We start from the raw sequence: 20,662 nt of genomic DNA, 5'->3' as shown, positions 1-20,662 counted from the left end.
AGAGAGGCGAGGGGGTGCGGGCGGGTTCACCGCCCCGAACCAGCAGTGGTCTGGCGAGTCCCTGGCAAGGGGAAGTTCTCTCACTTCCCCGCTAGAAAGAAATACCTAAAGGTTACCAAAGTAGCTGGTGTCTCAAAAACAAACAAAAGAACAATTCAGAGACACCCGTTTTGGACAGAGCAGAAAAAGGAAGCCAACGGACAGAAACCTTATATTTTGTGTCCGTTTGCCCCAGACCAGTAGCCCAAGAGGAGGCCTGCATTTCACCGGTGGTGGTTCTTGTGAATCCTGCCTTCTAAAAATCCCCAAATTTATCCTTTGTATTCAGCTAGGCTCCCAGGAAGACCGAACCCACTGTGCCTGTCTTCTGTTCCAAGTCAACCATTCCATGAATAATTGAGCACCTGCTTTTGTGCCAGGCACTGCTGTAATGTTTGGGGATGAGCTAGAGGACAAAAGACCAAAAGATCTTTGTTATTGATTCCAAACAAAGATCTCCCTGCCCTTGGTGGAACTGACCTACTTGGACAGGGGTGGGGTGGATGCAGGGGCAGAGGGTGACCCATGAGCATCAGTCAGTTAATTATCTGGGCTGTAGAGGTCGTCAGCAGTGGGAACTGGAGACAAAGTAAGCAGGCTGGGGAGTCCTTGTGTCTGGGGTGCTCTGAGGAGGCCGGCCTGAGCAGGTGGGATTCAGGCAGGTGAGGAAAGGAATTACCTGCAAAGAGGACTAGGGGTAGAGGCTCTGAGCTGCTGGGTAGAAATCACGAGAGTCTACATGGAGGGTAATGTGGTTTGGCTACATTGCTGAAAAATGGGTCTGATGTTGTACCGGAAAGTTCACTGCAAGGGGCAAAGGTGGAAACAAGTTAGGAGACTTGAAATGATCTCAGACTGAGACAAAGGTGGCCAGAGCAGAGGTGAAGTATGGATTCTTACTGGTTTTGCAGGTGAAAGTGTCAGGAATTCCTCTGCGGTTGGATACACTGGAAGAAGGGAGAAGCAGACAGAGGCAGACCTGGCCCCACATCTCTCCCCCTTCCCTCCCTTCCTCCACCAGGAATGACTGTGTTTTGTAGACAACCCAAGGTAAATACGGAACAGGTACGGCCTCTGCTCCTTTCTTCCTGTTCTTTTCCTTTTCTCCCTTTCTAGCACCCTCTTGAAAACTTCATTCATCTTGTGGACACAGGCTCGATGTATCCCAGAACTTGGGACCCATTAGGCCGTATTCCCCCCAGGTAAACATTCTACCGTAGAGATGGATTTGGGGGTTACTCAGCCAAACTGTTTACTGAGTAGCAACTGTGTACGTGCCAAGCTCTGTTGTAGGCTTTGGGGCTACAGCAGGGAACCAAACAGACAAAACATTGTGTTCTCCTAGAACCCTCAGTCTCGTGGGGAGAAAGTCAATAAACCAGACAAACAAGGAAGATATGTGACATGGTTGATGAAATGTGCCGTGGAGGAAAAATGAACCCGGGGAGGGAAAGAGAGGGTGCTAGGGAGGCTGTGATTTGAGACAGGTGGTCAGAGAAAACTCCGGGGGTAGGGGGAAAAAACCTTTTTAAAAATAACGAAACTTGGACCCTCTCAGGGATATACTCACACTTGGCAGGTTTGGGCTCCCCCCACCCGGGTCCCTGGAGGCTGCAGTGTGCACTCCAGTCAGCCGCAGAGATCACAAGTGCTCTGGGGGCACTGCTGTCAGCTGAGGACCAGCCAGCCAAGAAAACGACATTTCTAATGAAGTTATTTCCCTTCCAGAGTAAACCAAGCAGCCCTGGTCTGGAAGCATTGCCCAGAGCTGGCAACTTAGCAGTTTGTTTCTTTCCTGTGTTGAGCAGGGCAAATAGAGGTGAGTGTCCTGAGCATCACAGTGATAATGATGGCTTCTCTTTATTTATGCATCTGCAATGGTAAATGGGTAACGTTACCTTGATCAATCCCCATAGCCACCCTGAAATTATTTGAGGCGTTCTTTGTGACCTAGTATATGATCTATTTTGAAAAAAATTCCATATTTATCAGAAAAGGCTTATTAATGCCCCCCATAATCTAGTTCATACTTAGCATATAGTAGTTGTTCAAAACTGTTTATTCCTAAACTCAAACGCCAACTAATTAAATGTGAATTCATCTTTTGCATTTATTCTAATTGTTTGTGTCATTTACTTTTATACTTTTCTTTGCCAGTCTTCTAATTTATATCCTGCTTTCTCCCCTATCCCATTCCTGAATAAAATGATCATCTCCCATTTCAACTGGAGTTCCGACATTTTCCTTTGCATTTTCTACCTCTTGTATTCTAACATTGTCATGCTGTTACCCAGTACATAAATATTTGTGCGTACTATGCTTTTACAATGGATGGCAGTTATCAGTATAATAAGCCTCCTTTGCCCTATTAAATGTGTTTGTCCTGATTTATTCTGAAATTCATACTATGACCCCCACTTTCTTTGTGTTTACATTCAATACATTTTTTAGTCTATCCTCTATTTTAAATCTTTTTAACATTTATGCAATTGTTTTAATTTATTAAACTCTAAAGATTGACTGCAGCAATTTTTGGATGGTTGACACCTTAGATTAACACTAATTATATTGCTATAAATTTGGTTCAGGGTCAGAATGGGAATCAGGAAAGAGGGAGAACAATAGCAACACAAATCTTCAAACACTGAAATGAAGAAATACTTTTTTCCCTTGAATTAATGCTACTTTCCCATAGAGTTCCCTAGACTGGTTTGCAGCCTGCTGCTGCTAAGTCACTTCAGTCGTGTCTGACTCTGTGTGACCCCATAGACGGCAGCCCACCAGGCTCCCCCGTCCCTGGGATTCTCCAGGCAAGAATACTGGAGTGGGTTGCCATTTCCTTCTCCAATGCAGGAAAGTGAAAAGTGAAAGTGAAGTCGCTCAGTCATGTCTGACCCTCAGCGACCCCATGGACTGCAGCCCACCACGCTCCTCTGTCCATGGGATTTTCCAGGCAAGAGTGCTGGAGTGGGGTGCCATTGCCTTCTCCCGGTTTGCAGCCTAAGGTAATATAAAACAAGGCTTGGGCATATGGAAGAAACCGCAGGTTAAGCCATGGTGCCAAGCAAGAGTCTAAAACCACGATCTGAGTGTCAGTCTCACGCACAGTTTAGGAGCACAGGCAGATTCTCAAGTGTGTCCCAGGGTTCTTCCATTTTCACCTATTCAATTCCCCCTTTTCTGGCCAATTCAGGGCTGTACACAACCCCCTCTCTGCCTCTCCTGGTGTTTACACGGAACTCGACAGGCACGTGTGGCTCCTGCTTAGACAGAAAGGCAGCAAGACCAGCTGTGATCCATCTCCTCCTGAACGCCTGGACAGTCGGGTTGGCTGAGGAAGGCTTCTTCAGGCCTCCGGAAGGCCTGGAGCCCTGGGAAACCTGGCAACCGTTGCCTGTGATTTCTGGTGGAAATGACCAATCAGAATCAATCCATATCACTGGGAAAGGTCAAGGGGCGGCGGGGGTGGGGGGGGAAAGCTTCCCTTCCAAAAATGGTAAAGAGGAAATGAGGAGAGAAGAAACCAAAATATTTAGAATGGCATAAAAAGTGATATGCGTAAACTTCTTTTTGTTATTAAATCTAACTAGAAGTTTCCTAAAGTCCAGTTACCAAGTTGGATTGTGTGGGAAAGAAGAGAGAGACTGGCGGGAATTTTCCTCAGGAGTTCACAACTTCAGGCTGAGAGGTCCTAGGTTTGCACTGGGGGAGCCCCTTCCTGAATGAGGGCTTGGGTGGGCTGGGCTCCATGCTGGCTCCAGTCCCATTGGTCCCTGCAGAGTGAGCCTGGCCCCGTTCACTAGCGTTTCCTGGTGCCTGGGGTGGAGCACTCTGGTACCTGGAAGCAGATGAATACCATGAGCTGTTTCTGTAACAGCCCACGCTGTCGTGTCGCCCTTGGTTGGTGGGGTCACTGGACTGTGGGCCTTGTGGCCTGCAGCCTTGTCCTCCTGGCAGTACCTCTCGATGAGGCCGGTAGGATCAGCCACTGGAGTTTGGTGTGGCTGTAGGCGTCTCCCCTGGTGCCGAGGTTTTCTTGTTAGCACTTGTAAGGCTGGGAGCAGAGGCATCACACGGGTTACTCAGACATAGATGTAACCAAGCTACGCCGAGATCATGTTGAATAGCTGTTCTTTGGATGGGATACTTGTCCAAATGAATCAGTGTTCTTCTTCAGGGTCTCCACGTCACAGGTGAATCGGGGCACTCGTCCCAGATCCTCATCATATTTACGTTCACTAACAAAGTGCTTGATAACAGCTCTGAGCTCAACCAACTGCTCTTCTGACATCCGAACAGCCACATCAGTCATTTTCTTTAGAAGTTCGGTTTTCTTTTGACGGCTAGGCAAAATTTCCATTATTTCACCTTTCTCTTTGTCCATTTCAGCAAGCAATGCCACTTCCCAATCCATTAAACAGCTCTGCTGCTGCTGCTACTAAGTCACTTCAGTCGTGTCCGACTCTGTGTGACCCCATCTGCAATTCAGCAAAAGCTCGTTTCACTTTCTTAATAGAAGCATCCATCTCTTCTTTAACTACAACTCGATATCGTGCAAGAGACACTGTGCAGCGCTGGAGGTCTTTCACAGATTTTTCAATATTAGAACCAAGCTTTTGGTGGTGAAAGAGAGGGGAATATCTTCCATGCCTAGATTTAAAGCTGAGGTCCTATAGTAGTTCTTGAGAGAGACTTGGCAACGTTCCTATTTTGTTGAGAATTCTGAGTAGAGGGCATAGTCAAAGATCTGGCCTCAAAATCAGAGACATCATTCTCCAGCATGGATCCTGTTCTATCCAGCATCTCTGGTGTTGCAGACTCAGGATCCTCCAGTTCTCTGGCTTCTATGGAAAGTGTCTCCATACCTTCACTGAGTGAGTCCAGAGACTCAGTGTCACTGATGGCACCTTTGACATGATAACCATTAATACCACCTTTCTCTGAGGAGGGCGCAGATTGTTCCTCTTGAATGGAAACCGATTTATTCGAATCTGGGATACTATTACCTGGTTCTGCTGCAGGTTTTGGCTTGCTTTTCTTCTTTTTGTTCGTTTTCTTGCCTGTTACTGTCCATTCTTTGAGTACTTCACTGGCACTACCTTCCATGAATGCTTGTACTCTTTTGTCCACACAATTATCAAAGTGCTGCAAAACCAGGATAATTTCACTGTTACTCTTATTGGGAACTATTGCACGCACTGCATTTATCTTTCCTTTCATGTTTTCAAAAGCTCCTCCTTGGGCCAGTACCGTATCGGACTGCAAATCAAAAATGAATCCTGGTGAATCCTTCTGGTTTTGTTTCCTAGACATTTCAGGTTTCTTTAATCTCAAAAATTGCAATAGAAAAGTATTATTTTGCCTTGCCTTGGTTCTGACTGTAGTTATCTTTGATTGAAAAGGAGGCAACCGAAGGCTGTAGTTGGAGGTGATAAATATAAAATCTTGGTCATTTGAAATCCTGTTCACTAGCCGTCGATCTCCTTTTCATCTCTCACATCAAATCCGTGCCAAGAAATATCACTGTAGACATTCATGTCTCTTTTTCCAGGGAGATTCTATCCTGGGCCCCTGCAGTTGCCGCGTTCCCCAGTTCCGGCTCTGCGTTCCGGACGCTCTGGGGTCTGAGAAGAGGAAAGGCTATTTTAAATCTTTTTGCATCTTTTTGTTATGATGAGTCTTTTTGAAGCAACATTTATATAATTGAATTTTCTTTTTAAACCCAACTGATGAAGTTCTTTCAATTTTTGCCGTCTCGTTTTATGATGTGGGGGTTTTATAATCCCCTGCCACTTCCTGAGTTCTGTGCTTTTTTGGTAAAACTGACTGTACTTTCTCTCTTCATATTTTCTTTGGGCATTTGAAAAGTATAGCTCTTGTTTTAGCCAGAGTGGTTCATTCCATCCTGTATTCAGTTATGATTCTGTACTAGGAGGCAGACACTGTTCTAGGCACTCTGGTTATTTGATGAATATATGAAGGGCTTCCCAGGTGGTGCTAGTGGTAAAGAACCTGCTTGCCAGTGCAGGAGACGTTAGAGATGTGTGTTTGATCCCTGTGTCAGGAAGATTCCCCTGGAGAAGGAAATGACAACCCACTCCAGTATCCTTGCCTGGGAAATCCCACGGACAGAGGAGCCTGGCGGGCTACAGTCCATGGGGTGGTACAGAGTCGGACACAACTGAAGTAACTTAGCAGGCATGAAGCCAAGAAGAATCTGTACAAACCTGATGAAAAGAACCCTTATCCTCTCTTTGCTTCCTCATAATTTCAGTTACTTTCCCACAATTACTCTTTGTTCAACGAAATATATAAGCACTTAGGCTTAATCACTTTGGTGGTGATCCTGCAAAGGCTGCTATGCATGTGTAAAAATAGAATTCGTATGCTTTACTTCTGTCAGTCTGTTTTATGGCCGCTTAAGTCTTGGGCCCAGCCAGAGACTCTAAGAGAACAGAGGGAAAGTTTGCCTCCCTACACCGTGCACGTAGAGTCCCCAGGGCATGCTTGTTTATATGTCTCTCCTGGGTTATGTTTGGGTGTAGTTTAGATTTATTTATTTATAATTGGCCACACTCTGCATGGCATGTGGAATCTTAGTTCCCTGGCCAGGGATTGAGTCTCAACCACTGGATTGCCCAGGAAGTTCCTGAATGCAATTTAGATTACATTTTAGTTGAGTTTAGCCAAGCAGCAGCAAATTTATTAAAACTGGTGGGTGCCTTGAAAATAGCAAGTATTTGTTGACATTAACTGAAAGAAAGTGTCTCCTTTGAGACAGCTGAGTTACAGTGAAACGCGCAGGGTGGCATTTTAGAAATTGTGTGTGGGTGTGCTTGCCAAGTGTGTGCTTATACCCCACACCTCGTCCAGTGGGAGGAGGGGTCCTCCCGGCCTGCTGAAGAAGCCCTGGGAGGAAAGAAACCCCCCAGGTGCTTAGGTTTCAGGGGAGTCCTTCAGTGAACAGCGGTGCTGTTTACTGAGACAGGAGCAGTTTCGGAGGGATGAGAGGTAAAGACTTCTGGCTGTCTTTGGTTTATTTGAAAACTGCCTGCCCTGACTCGGCCCAGGGGCACTGAGGGATTTACTGTGCCACCCTGTTCCCTGCTCACCTCCCAGGCCCCTCGATCTTCCTAGCCTTTGGGCGCTGGACTTCAGAACAGAAACTTTTACATTACTGAATTATTATTTTTCTTCTGCATGACTCATCTGTTGAGAATTAATTGTATATCTGTATTTGGCCTGATGTCAGGCTGAAACGGCTTTGTCATTCACCACGGCCAGGATGTTTCCAGGATTACTCCACACAGGATAATTTCTCTCCTGTAAGTAAACCCCGTTTTCTCTTGGCTTCCGTGCCAACAGCATGTCCTCTGGATCCAGTCCTCCTCCTGCTCCTTCGCTGCCTCCTCCTGTGTGACCAGACTCCAGCGAGTGCCCCGCACTTTTGCTTGCCCCCCACCCAGCACCATACCCCTTCACACTCTCTGGGTAATTAAACGCTTTATCTATACCACTGATCACAGATCTATAACCCCAATTCTAACCTCTGGTGTACCTGATAACTCTCTTACCTCTTCTACTCCTGGGAGGTAATAGCTACTCAATAGCTACTTCGGTATGTTTACATACTGAAGTTAGAGCTCCTAATTTGCTCCCCTAAAATTCTCCCCAAACTTCCCTATCTCTGCCTTATCCTCAATTTCTTGCTTTTTCTCACCTTTTTTTCTTCCAGTTTTATTGAGATATGATTGGCATAGAGCACTGTATACATTTAAAGTGTACAGTATACAGATGACTTACATACACCATGAATGATCACCGCAGTTTATGAACGTTCATCATCTCTGATAGATACAAGGGGACTTCCCTGGTGGTCCAGTGGTTAAGACCTGTGCTTCCAATACATGGGGCATAAGTTCAGTCTCTGGTTGGGGAACTAAGATCCTGCAGGCCACACAGCCAAAAAAGAGTAAAAATTTAAAAGATCCACCTATGGTGGAGGGAAATAACTTTTTTTAAAAAGCCAAAACCTCTTATAAATACAAAATTAAAGAAATAGAAAATATTTTCCTTGTGATGGGAACTCTTGGGATTTACTCTTAACTTTCACATATAACATGCAGCAGTGTTAATTACATTTATCATGTTGTACATTGTATCCCTAGTGTTTATTTATTTATCTTATAACCAGAAGTTTGTACCTTCTGATTATTTTCATCCAATTTCCCTCCTCCTCCTCCCCTCTGCCTCTGGTAACCAAAAATCTGATCTCTTTTTTTCTATGAGTTTGTTTTTGAAGTGTAATTGACTCACAGCTCTATGTTAGTTTCTGTTGCCCAACATAGCAATTTGGTATTTCTATACCTTGCAAACTGATCCCTGCAAAATACCTGCTTACAGTCTGAAACCCTACGAAGACAAGACTCTTGCTTTTTCTTTAGTTCCGACGACAGACACATCAGTGACACCTTCCTGCTTTCCCCACAACATGTAGCCTGAATCTGTCCCTTTCTCTCTGTCTCCCTTCCCACCAGCCTGGGCTGAGCCACCACTCCACAAGTTAAGGAGGCTCCTCCCCGAAACACTGCATCAGTCTGGCCCTCTGAGGATCTTTGTACACACAGCAGGCAGAAGGACATACAGTAAGTCAACCTTCAGGTCAAAAACTTTCAAAGATGTGAATGTGTTCCTGTATGCCAGCTATTGCACTGTACTATGATGCTTTTCAAGGTACTATAAGATTAATTTTTTTTTTTTTAATGTATCATTCATGTGGAAAGTATTATAAACCTATTACAGTATGGTGCTTTATAGCTGGTTTGGTACCTGGACTAACTTTGTCAGGCTCATGAACACGCTCTCAGAACGGAACTGATTCGTGTGTGGGGACTTGCTGTACTGTAGTCAGAACCAAAGTCAGGTCATGTTGCTTTCCTGCTCACCATCTGGCTTCCCATAGTGCTTCTGGAAATTTAAAGTCCTTCTCGAAGCCAACAGAGAACTCATACTCTGGCCCCGTGCCCCACCTTGAGGCCTACCCTCCACCGGTCCCCGTGGTCCCCCAACTCCCCGCTCCCTGCCCCTGGACTCTGGTCTTCTCTTTGTTGGACACACTGGGCTTTTTCCAGCCTCAGAGCCTTTGCAGGAGCTGTTTCTCTGTGGTCCTTCGCATGTTTGCACCTCAGGCACAGAGTGCACTTTTGAAGACTTTATAGACCCAAGGATTTTTGTTGTTGTTGTTATGTCCTTATAGTTCAGTGACAGTTTGGTGAGTTATAAAGGTCTAGGTTCAGAGTTATATTTATTCAAAAGATCAAATTCCCTGTACGCTGTGGAGAAGCCTGAGGTCAACTGCATTCTTGGTTCGTTGTAGATGGTCGGCTTCCATCATCTGAAAGCTGGCAAATAGCAGCTCTGTCTTCAGTGTGTTTGAATTCCACTGTGATGGGGTCTGAGAATTTTTCTTCATCCACAGTGAGGTGCCTTCCCCAGCTGTAGACTCTCGTCTGTCTTCATTCTGGGGAACTTATGGACATGCCTTCAGGCCCTTCCCGGTCTCCTCCTGGATCTGCACATCAGCTTCCATCCTCTAAGCCTTTTAACTTCTCCATCTTCCATCTCCAGTCTCCTCTGCTGCCTCCTTGGAGAGGTCCTGGGTCACATCTTCCTGCTCATTGGTTCTTTGTATCCTTTTTTTTTTTTTTTTTTTGCTGCATCATGCAGTTCGTAGGATATTAGTTCCCCGACCAGAGATCGAACCTAGACCCTCAGCAGTAGAAGCACAGAGTACTGACCACTGAACCGACAAGCAGTTCCCTGTATCCATCTATTCTTTATTCCACTTGTCACTTTCTGTATCAAAATGTTCTTTTCATATTTCCACCCGTTTCCCTTTTGTGGGAGGTCTGATTCTTGTATCAGACGTCTGACTTCTTAATATTTGTATCATTGCTTGTTTGAAAATGTTGGTAGAGTTGTGCCGGTAATTCTGCTTCAGGTGGTGTTTGTTGTTACATTTGCTGCCCTTCTGGCAGTGGTGCCCCCTCAGGCATGATATTTGAGGGTACTGGCCCTTCTAACTGGCATAGGTATCAGGAGAGAATCCAGGCTCGCTCCAGACTGTATCACCCCTCGCATATCAGGATCTGTGTGCTAGCTCCCTGTGGCTGCATGTTACACCACTGCACACGTGTGTGTCATCTCTCAGTTTCCCTGGGCCAAGAGTCTGGGTGCAGCTTAGCCAGGTTTCTCATCCTCACGAGGCTTCAGTCCAGGTGTTGGCGGGGGCTATGTCCTCAGCTGAGACCCCTGCACCCTCTGCTGGGTTCTCTAAGCTGGTATGTTTGCTGGCAGAATTCACTTCCTCGAAGCTGTGTGGCTGAGGCTCTTGGCTCAGTGGCAATAAGTGAAGACCAAATGGGAACAAGGAAAGACCATTTATTTAGAGCTTTCAACAGCAAGGGAGTCAGCCACCATTATTTGCATTTGGCAGAGACTCAAAGGCAGGTAGAGGGGTGGGGAAGCTTGACAATGGAGAAAAGAGGCAGCTTCAGGTCAGGTGTGCCCAGACTGAAGCCGCTGGACTGGGGAGACTGGATGCAGCTGACCAGCTCTGGCTGGCTTGGAAGCTTGTTGACCTCTGCTTGGTCCCACATTGGAAATCAGAACAAAATCAGGAGGCTGTCAGTTATTAATCAAGTTCTGATTGTTTTGTCAAAGGGAATTTTAACTTTCTCTCCTTTCGTACAACACAAGTTCTGGGCATTTTGGATCAGTAGTTACAGGGGTCATGGTTTTGCTTCCTGGACCAGTGGCTAGAGACAGTGGTCTGATTTCCTACAGGTCTGACTTGTACATGGCAGCCGGCTTCCTGGTTACTATAGGTGGGCTTCCTGGACTGGTTGCTGCGGACTGTGGGTCAGGGTTCTCTTTCTACCTATGGCCTGGCCACTGTCTGTTTGTTCATTTGGTCTTCAGCTCCCAGAGGCAGCCTGTGGGCCCCTGGCATGTGGCTGTCTCCTTGGGCTGTTCACAGAGAGGCAGCTGCTTCTTCATGGCCAGCAGAGAGCGTCTGTCACTCTAACGCATTCTACTGTTGATAAGAATTCAGTTCACTATCACGAAGAAACAAGAGGAATTTTATTCAAGCCAAACTGAGGATTATAACCTGGGAAGCAGATTCTTGGAAAGCTTGGAGAACTGTTTCACCTGTTAGAAGCGGAAAACAAAGGACATACACATTTTCAAGACAAAGGATCATATGTCAAAGTGACAGCTTGATATTTTACATAAAGTTCACTGGACACACGGTTCCGGTAAGCACCTGCAAAGCGAGCGGCAAGTCTCCATGACTCTCTCCAGAGCCGGGAAAACACACTGTTCTTGTAAGAAATTGCATTGCTGGCATCAGAAGAAAGAAAAAAATTGATCTTCACGGTTGGGCAAGCCTTCTTATCTTTGAGGCACTCAAGGTTTGTGTGTAATTCAAATGCACACGACACACTGGGGAGGAAGGAGGTCCAGACAAATGCAGAGAGAGAATTTTATGTTGAATTTTTCTTGTCCTGCCTGAAGTATAAATTTTATTTCATCACTAGCAAGACAGAGTTTTTTATGTGTCGTTATGTATTCAAGGGGGTACATGTGCTAAGTTGCTGGGGCTTCCTAGGTGGCACCAGTAGTAAAGAATCTGCCTGCCAATGCAGGAGACGTAAGAGACAACAGTTCAGTTCCTGGGTGGGGGAGGATCCCCTGGAGGAGGAAATGGCAACCATTCCAGTATTCTTGCCTGGAGAATCCCATGGACAGAGGAGCCTGGCAGGGCTGTAATCCATGGGGTAGCAGAGTCGGACACGACTGAAGCGACTTAGCACATGTATTCATGGGAGTGACAACCATACCTTTTCCTTGTTCTGTAGGCTGGAAGCAAGTCACAGAAGCAGAGCTTGTAGGACAGACTCCAGGGTGGGGAGCGTGAGGCCCTTTGCTGCCTCGTGGGACTCGGCCTACTGCTGAGGGGGAGGGGGGCGGCCCGTGAGCCCTAGGGAACACTGTGGTCACGCCATTTCTGGCTTCCACCGGAAGCATCCCCACTCTGGGTTTCATTTGGAGACTCCTAGAAGCAGCAGCACTGGGAGATAACTCCTTGCCCTAAGCTCTGTCCGCCGCTCCCTGGGGTCCACAGGAAGGGATGCCCAAGGGGCTCAGGTCCTGGAGCCTCTTTCCAGGGACCCCTCACCGTGGCGGGCATTGGGGCTGCCCTGCTGTGCTCCAGGGGCCCACAGCGCTGTTGCAGGGCAGTCAGGGGATAAACAAGGGCAGAAATAAGAAGCTTTCTTCTAATTAAAAGTGGGACTTGATCACCTAAGCTACTCCCCAGTTCTCTAATGATGTGAGTGAAAAGCTGGGTTCCACTAAATACCATCACATGCCCTGTGGCTTGACTTGTCTCCACTGAGGTTTCCTTCAAGGGTGAGACCCTGCAGCTCCTGGTATGGGGTCTCTCACCCACTCCTCCCCGGCCCCATCAGTGCTCTGTTACATACTGGTCAAGGCCAGTGAGTCTCAACCTTGGTTGTACATCACACCTGGAGAGTTTGGTAAAACCCTGAGGCTCAGGTCACAGCCCTGACCTATTAGAGTCTCCAGGGTGGGGTGCCTGCATCAGCAGCTTTATAGCTCTCAGGTGATGCTAATATGTAGCCAAAGTCCTAGAACAGTCTGGAAGCTGCAGCCTGTGAAGCAGTCCTTAGCCTTGCTGTTCTTTGGGATCACCCGGGAAGCTTTTAAGACACACTGAGGCCTGGGCCTCAGCACCCAAGGTTCTGAGGGAGTTGGTCTGAACGGGTTGGGATTTTCCAAAGCTTCCCAGGTGCTGGCATTCTGCAGCGAAGGGTGGGAACTGCTGGGCCTGTGTCCAAGTAGCAGGGTGCTCATGGGGAACTGGCTTGTCCCTCTGCTCTTCTTGGCAAGAAAAGGGGCATGTGCCCTGTTTAAGTGTGATTCATAATGAGCATGGCCAGAACAGAAAGGTCTGTGTTGCTTTTGTTCAGCGAGTTGAAATGATCAAGAATAGGTCAGATTTGAGAATGTAGTTGTTTGTTAGTTGCTCAGTCGTGTCTGTTTGTGACCCCATGAGCTGTAGACAGCCAGGCTTCTCTGTCCATGGAATTCTCCATGTCCATGGAATTGTCCAGGCAAGAATACTGGAGGGGGTTGCATGCCTTTCTTCAGGGGATCTTCCCAATCCAGGGATTGAACCCCAGTATCCTGCATTGCAGGCAAATGCTTTTCCATCTGAGCTAACAGGGAAGATTCAAGGATAGATCAGATTCCATGCTGAGATCAGAAAACCTTAGGAGAGTTTTCCGAAGGAGACACTGGAATTTCCCTGTGCTAGCATGTTTGGCGCGCATTTTTATTTTATAAGGGAGAATTAAGAGATCATTCCTCATCTCCCCCATCGGGTAGTCAGCTTGAGGCACCATCTCCAAATGGGCAGTGAGGCCATCATCCACTGGGGTTGCTGAGGGACACAGGATGGAGGCAGAAGGGGAGATCTGCTCAGCTGAAAGGAGAGGGAGGGAACCACCAGGCCCAGGGTACAGAGCTGCACCCAGCAAGGTGTGTTAAACAACAGACAGAAGACCCAGCAGATTTGGGAGAGGAGAGGAGAGGTCGTGTAAAGCAGGGGTCCCCAACCTCTGAGATCTAAAGCCTGATGATCTAAAGCGGAACTAATGAATAATAATAGAAAGAAAGTACACAATAAATGGTACGCACTTAAATCATCCTGAAACCATCCCTTCACCTCCTGGTCCGTGGAAAAATTGTCTTCCATGAAACCGATCCCTGGTGCCCAAGACGTCGGGGTTGACTGGGAGGACAGATGTGTGACGGCTTCAGAGACACGCTCACTGTCAGCTGCAGGCTTATTTTCACAGGTGCGTCCTGCTCTGAAACCATAAGTCAGTTTTCTAGACTTGGTTTAGAGGCTGATTCTAAAGACTGAACACAAACCACATTAACACAATTATAACTGGCGCTCATTTTGCAGCCTCATCACAAGCTAAGATTAATTTTCCTTTTCTGCAAATCCAACATCACTCTTCCCAGGACATGTAAAGAGAAACGTTTCCAGCATCAAAGCCAAGTGAATTCTCTTCTTATTCCCCTTCAATTCCTCAAAATCATGATCATGCTATATGTCGACTCACTTCCTGTTGGAAACCTTGTTTTTTCTGAAATGTCCCTTCCCTCTGGAGACTTCTTACTGCCTTTTCCTTCCTCTTCCCTCCCTCCCTTTCCTCCTTCCCTTTATAACTTTTTAAAATCATTTCTGTTATCAAAGGAGGACATTTACCATCCCAGACCTTCAGAAATATCCAGAGTTTCAATTCCACACACTGCTGCAGGAAATCCACTTTCTCTCTGAAAACGTGCTTCTGGAGACCTGGACGTGGAGGTTCAACACTTAGCGTCCCCCACTGTCCCCTGCGAGGGCCAGCAGGCATGCTGGTGTTGTGGGGAGTCACATCTACTGGGCTCTCTTTCTGTTGGTCTCCGAACGCAGGGCTTACACGGCAGATGCTCGCGGAGGGTGGCGTTGCTCTCAAGCTAGCAGCCCCCGAGGGGGGCTCAGCACAGGCAGAAGTATGCCATGGTTCACCCCTGGCCCCCACACGCTCTGTGTCCCTGCTCACCTTCCAGATGTCCAGAGGCTGGGGCTGTGACCCTCCCATCCCCTAGTGAAGTCTTACTCTCCCAGCCCGGCTCCAGCCTCAGCATCTGCTTCTTCCACGAAGCTGATGTCTCCTGTGGAGAGCCCTCCCTTTCCCTTCTTCCTGCTGCTGGCTGGGCCCTCAGCCCGCCCACCTGCTTATGAGTGAATGGGAGCAGGACTTGCAGAAGCGTGGGTCTCTCTTATGCACCCCAGCAACCCCTGCCCCCTTGCCGTGCCTCCAGACTAAGCTTCATCTCACAAGCCCAGGGTCAAGCCCACCCCTGCAGAATGGCAGCGGGGTCTAGTCCCACCCTGGGGGGCTTCCAGGGGTGTGTGTGTCCAAGTGCTGGTCAGGGGCTGTGTGGCCCTGGTATCTCCAGGGGCTGCCTGGAAGGCTCTCCCACAGAAGCACTGCTGTAGAGGTGGCCAGCTTGGCGAGGCCTATGGGTCTCACCTGGTAAGGGATGCTGAAGGGTTAAACAGGGTCGTGCCATTTCCCCCATGTTCACCAGTGGTTACAATTCTTCCCTGGAAATGACAGCTAAGGTCCCATAAGAGAGACCTGATGAGCTGATAAACTTGGTTCTATTTCAGTGTCGCTCTCTGAAGCGTCATAGGACTAGTTTCCTGGAGCTTCCATAGCAAAGTACCACTAACCTGGTGGCTGCAGACAATAATATATACATTCTCTCACAGTTCTGGAGGCCAGAGGTCTGAAATAAAACCGGGTTGGTTCCTTCCTGTGGGGGCCGGGGGAGTCTGTCCCGTGGGTTTCCCTGAGTTTCTTGGTGGTTGTGGACAGTCCTTGGCTTCTGGCAGAGTAACTCCAGCCTCTGTCTCCATGGTCATGGGGCATTCTCCCTGTATGTCTGTATCCAAATCTTCCTTTTATAAGGACACTAGTCATTGGAGGTCGGTGAAGGCAATGGCACCCCACTCCAGTACTCTTGCCTGGAAAATCCCATGGACAGAGGAGCCTGATAGGCTGCAGTCCATGGGGTTGCTAGGAGTTGGACATGACTGAGCGACTTCACTTTCACGCATTGGAGAAGGAAACAGCAATCCACTCTAGTATTGTTGCCTGGAGGATCCCAGGGATAGGGGAGCCTGGTGGGCTGCAGTCTATGGGGTCGCACAGAGTTGGACATGACTGAAGCAACTTAGCAATGGCAGCAGCAGTCATTGGAGTAGGGTCCCACCCCCTTGACTCCAGTGTGATCTCATCTTTACTTGATTATATCTGCAAAGGCTATTTCCAAGTAGGGTCACATTTACAGGTTGTAGAGTGTAGGATTTGAACATATTTGTGTGTGTATGTGTATGTGTGTGTGCGAGATACAGTTCAATCCATAACAATTATCAAAGTAACTTAAAAGATAACTAAAGTCACAAAATGTGACAAGTCTTGTTATTCTTTGAACAATAGTATTGTGAAACTTGCCTAGCTTTACTAATAGCCTTAGCTTTTTCAAATACATAAAGACTGGTTTATAAATACTTAGATTAATGAAAAATGGAAATACATGCTATCACCTCTATTAAACCCCTAGTTCATGCACACAAATGGAAAAAGAATGATAAACACAAATAGTCCTTTACCATCAATGGCAAAACAAATACATACTTCATAAAAGTATAAAAGTGATTGGTGCATTGCAGAGGAAGGAACACTTCCAAACTCATTCTACAAGACTAGCATCACCCTGATACCAAAACCAGACCAGTATCACTGATGAACACAGATGAAAAAGTCCTCAACAAATTATTAGCAAACTGAATCCAACAATACATTAAAAGGATCATACACCACGATCAAGTAGGATTAATTCCCAGGATGCAAGGATATTTTAACATCTGCAAATCAATCAATGTGATATGCCACATTAACAAACTGAAGAATAAAACCATATGATCATCTCAATAGATGCAGAAAAAGCTTTTGACAAAATTCAACATCCATTTATGATAAAATCAGTGTATCTCTTTTATTTTTTATTTTTTTTAGTTTTTATTTTTAAATTTTAAAATCTTTAATTCTTACATGCATTCCCAAACATGAACCCCTCCCACCTCCCTCCCCATAACATCTTTCTGGGTCATCCCCATGCACCAGCCCCAAGCATGCTGCATCCTGCGTCAGACATAGACTGGCGATTCAATTCACGTGATAGTATACATGTTAGAATGTCATTCTCCCAAATCATCCCACCCTCTCCCTCTCCCTCTGAGTCTAAAAGTCCGTTATACACATCTGTGTCTCTTTCCCTGTCTTGCATACAGGGTCGTCATTGCCATCTTCCTAAATTCCATATATATGTGTTAGTATACTGTATTGGTGTTTTTCTGGCTTACTTCACTCTGTATAATCGGCTCCAGTTTCATCCATCTCATCAGAACTGATTCAAATGAATTCTTTTAACGGCTGAGTAATACTCCATTGTGTATATGTGCCACAGCTTTCTTATCCATTCATCTGCTGATGGACATCTAGGTTGTTTCCATGTCCTGGCTATTATAAACAGTGCTGCGATGAACACTGGGGTACATGTGTCTCTTTCAATTCTGGTTTCCTCGGTGTGTATGCCCAGCAGTGGGATTGCTGGGTCATAAGGTAGTTCTATTTGCAATTTTTAAGGAATCTCACACTGTTCTCCATAGTGGCTGTACTAGTTTGGATTCCCACCAACAGTGTAGGAGGGTTCCCTTTTCTCCACACCCTCTCCAGCAATTATTGCTTGCAGATTTTTGGATTGCAGCCATTCTGACTGGTGTGAAGTGGTACCTCATTGTGGTTTTGATTTGCATTTCTCTAATAATGAGTGAAGTTGAGCATCTTTTCATGTGTTTGTTAGCCATCCGTATGTCTTCTTTGGAGAAATGTCTATTTAGTTCTTTGGCCCATTTTTTGATTGGGTCGTTTATTTTTCTGGAATTGAGCTGCGTAAGTTGCTTGTATATTTTGAGATTAGTTGTTTGTCAGTTGCTTCATTTGCTATTATTTTCTCCCATTCAGAAGGCTGCCTTTTCACCTTGCTTATATTTTCCTTTGTTGTGCAGAAGCTTTTAATTTTAATTAGATCCCATTTGTTTATTTTTGCTTTTATTTCCAGAATTCTGAGGTGGATCATAGAGGATCCTGCTGTGATTTATGTCTGAGAGTGTTTTTGCCTATGTTCTCCTCTAGGAGAAGGAACATACCTCAACATAATAAAAGCTATCTACGACAAACCCACAGCAAACATTATCCTCAATGGTGAAAAATTGAAAGCATTTCCTAAAGTCAGGAACAAGACAAGGGTGTCCACTTTCACCGCTACTGTTCAACATAGTTCTGGAAGTTTTGGCCACAGCAATCAGAGCAGAAAAAGAAATAAAAGGAATCCAAATTGGAAAAGAAGTAAAACTCTCACTGTTTGCAGATGACATGATCCTCTACATGGAAAACCCTAAAGACTCCACCAGAAAATTACTAGAGCTAATCAATGAATATAGTAAAGTTGCAGGATATAAAATCAACACACAGAAATCCCTTGCATTCCTATACACGAATAATGAGAAAGTAGAAAAGAAATTAAGGAAACAATTCCATTCACCATTGCAACGAAAAGAATAAAATACTTAGGAATATATCTACCTAAAGAAACTAAAGACCTATATATAGAAAACTATAAAACACTGATGAAAGAAATCAAAGAGGACACTAATAGATGGAGAAATATACCATGTTCATGGATTGGAAGAATCAATATAGTGAAAATGAGTATACTGCCCAAAGCAATTTACAAATTCAATGCAATCCCTATCAAGCTACCAGCCACATTTTCACAGAACTAGAACAAATTATTTCAAGATTTGTATGGAAATACAAAAACCTCGAATTGCCAAAGCAATCTTGAGAAAGAAGAATGGAACTGGAGGAATCAACTTGCCTGACTTCAGGCTCTACTACAAAGCCACAGTCATCAAGACAGTATGGTACTGGCACAAAGACAGACATATAGATCAATGGAACAAAATAGAAAGCCCAGAGATAAATCCACACACATACGGACACCTTATCTTTGACAAAGGAGGCAAGAATATACAATGGAGTAAAGACAATCTCTTTAACAAGTGGTGCTGGGAAAACTGGTCAACCACTTGTAAAAGAGTGTATCTCTTTTAAAAAGGTAACCTAAGTTTGTCTCTCATTTATTTTAAGGTTAAAATAATATTTGAGAAAGAACTTCTTTCATAATTCTTTTTGTCAAATCCCTCCAAATAGAAATTAACAGTTAATCACATCTCAATTTTTCACTGTTTCCTGCATGCTTCTCACTTAGAGTGAGAAGCACCACAGAACTTTTAATTCTATATTGAGAACTTTGTTTTTCACAGTCCCTGTGAATTTACAAATCCCCAGATCCTCAAAATGCACTTGGATGGTAGATGCTCTAAAGATGGTAACCAGCTTTACCATCTCACTGGTTCCTGTTATTGAGTTAACGTTCTTAGACCTATACTTATTTTCTTTTACATAAAATATACCAAAAAACTTTTTGATTGTGTGTTTTAACATACTTCTGGACGTTTTCTCTGTATCCTTATTTTTGTGGTAGGATGGAAGAAGTTATGGGTCAAAGCTCAGATGCTGTGCTTTCCTGTGACAGGCCTAATAGGTCCCCAGAGGAGGTGACTAACCAGATCCCTCACTGTGTAGATGGAATCACATAAAATGCCAGAATTAAACACCACTCTTATTTTCATCTTGTGCTTTTTTTTTGCTAATGATAGTCTATAATTGTTTTTAAAAATAGCTATTTTAGAAGAGGAAGAGAGGAGATGAAAGTTGGTGTGAAATCATTGAATTGCTTTCTGGGGGCGGTATTTCTTTTTTTCTTTAACTTTTTATTTTATATTGGAGTATAGCCAATTAACAATGTTGTGATAGTTTCAGGTGGACAGCAAACAGACTCAGCCATACATATACACATGTATCCACTCTCCCCCAAACTCCCCTCCCATCCAGGCTGCCCCATAACACTGAGCAGAGTTCCCTGCGCAGTAGGTCCTCATTGGTTACCCATTTTAAATATAGCCATGTGTACATGTCCATCCCAAACTCCCTGTCCCTTTTCCCCATTCTTCTGGCGGGCGGTATTTCAAATGGCCTGAGCAGCTGTGAAAGAGACCTCTGAAACCAGTTTCCAGTTGTTTTATGTTTGGATTGGGGTGCTAACTGGTAAAAGGAGTTGAGGGGACAGGAGAGCCCAAAGGAAGGAAAATCCAGGGGCGGTCTGGGCTAAACGTCCAGAATTCAGCCTGCAGAGAGCTGTGATTGAATTACTCGCGTGAGCTGCCTGAGGACGGGTTCTCCTCTCACGCACAGCAAGATGGCTGCGCCCAGATGACTGCAGGACACCACCAATGCCAGCATGACAGTTGGTGCTCCCCTGGGTGAGCAAATTACCCAGCTGCCCATGCCGTGGGGGCTGAATCATCTGCTCCTCCGCTTCCTGGCTGTGTTTGCTTCAGGCTTCAAACCCTGCCGCCATCCAGCTGTGTCTCAATTATCCTTTCAGAAATGACAGCCTAAATGTCCTCCCAGGGGGACCTGTCCCCACACTTATTACAAAAAATTGCTGTTGCATAAAAACCACTCCCCTCTTTGTTCTATTTTCTGCCTCCTTCTGCTAAATGCAATGACTTTCTTGGTTGAGCTATTTTTTTTTTTTTCTCCCCACAGGAAATCTCTCAAATCTTGCAAATGACACAAAATCTTATGGAACTTTAGAAGGAAAAAATGTAGAATCAGTCCTGGATTGATTATGGAAAGAAGACAGGTCTGTTTATCAGCACCACACAGGAATTTCCAGTATTAGCAACATTCCTGGCAGCTTATCCACGTGAGTCCATGTT

At 45.5% G+C, this 20,662-nt stretch overlaps 3 pseudogenes; all 3 read right to left on the bottom strand.

Moving 5' to 3' along the window:
- Positions 1-3,521: 3,521 nt before the first annotated feature.
- LOC121816019 (spermatogenesis-associated serine-rich protein 2-like) lies at positions 3,522-4,453 on the bottom strand (annotated as a pseudogene).
- A 30-nt stretch (positions 4,454-4,483) lies between these two features.
- LOC101123316 (spermatogenesis-associated serine-rich protein 2-like) lies at positions 4,484-5,680 on the bottom strand (annotated as a pseudogene).
- Positions 5,681-10,708: 5,028 nt separating this feature from the next.
- LOC114117676 (U6atac minor spliceosomal RNA) lies at positions 10,709-10,794 on the bottom strand (annotated as a pseudogene).
- Between the last annotated feature and the right edge of the window lie 9,868 nt (positions 10,795-20,662).

This window comes from Ovis aries, chromosome 13 (assembly GCF_016772045.2).
Source record: "Ovis aries strain OAR_USU_Benz2616 breed Rambouillet chromosome 13, ARS-UI_Ramb_v3.0, whole genome shotgun sequence".
Taxonomy (NCBI): Eukaryota; Metazoa; Chordata; class Mammalia; order Artiodactyla; family Bovidae; genus Ovis; species Ovis aries.
This window is presented reverse-complemented; position numbering and strand designations above follow the sequence as displayed.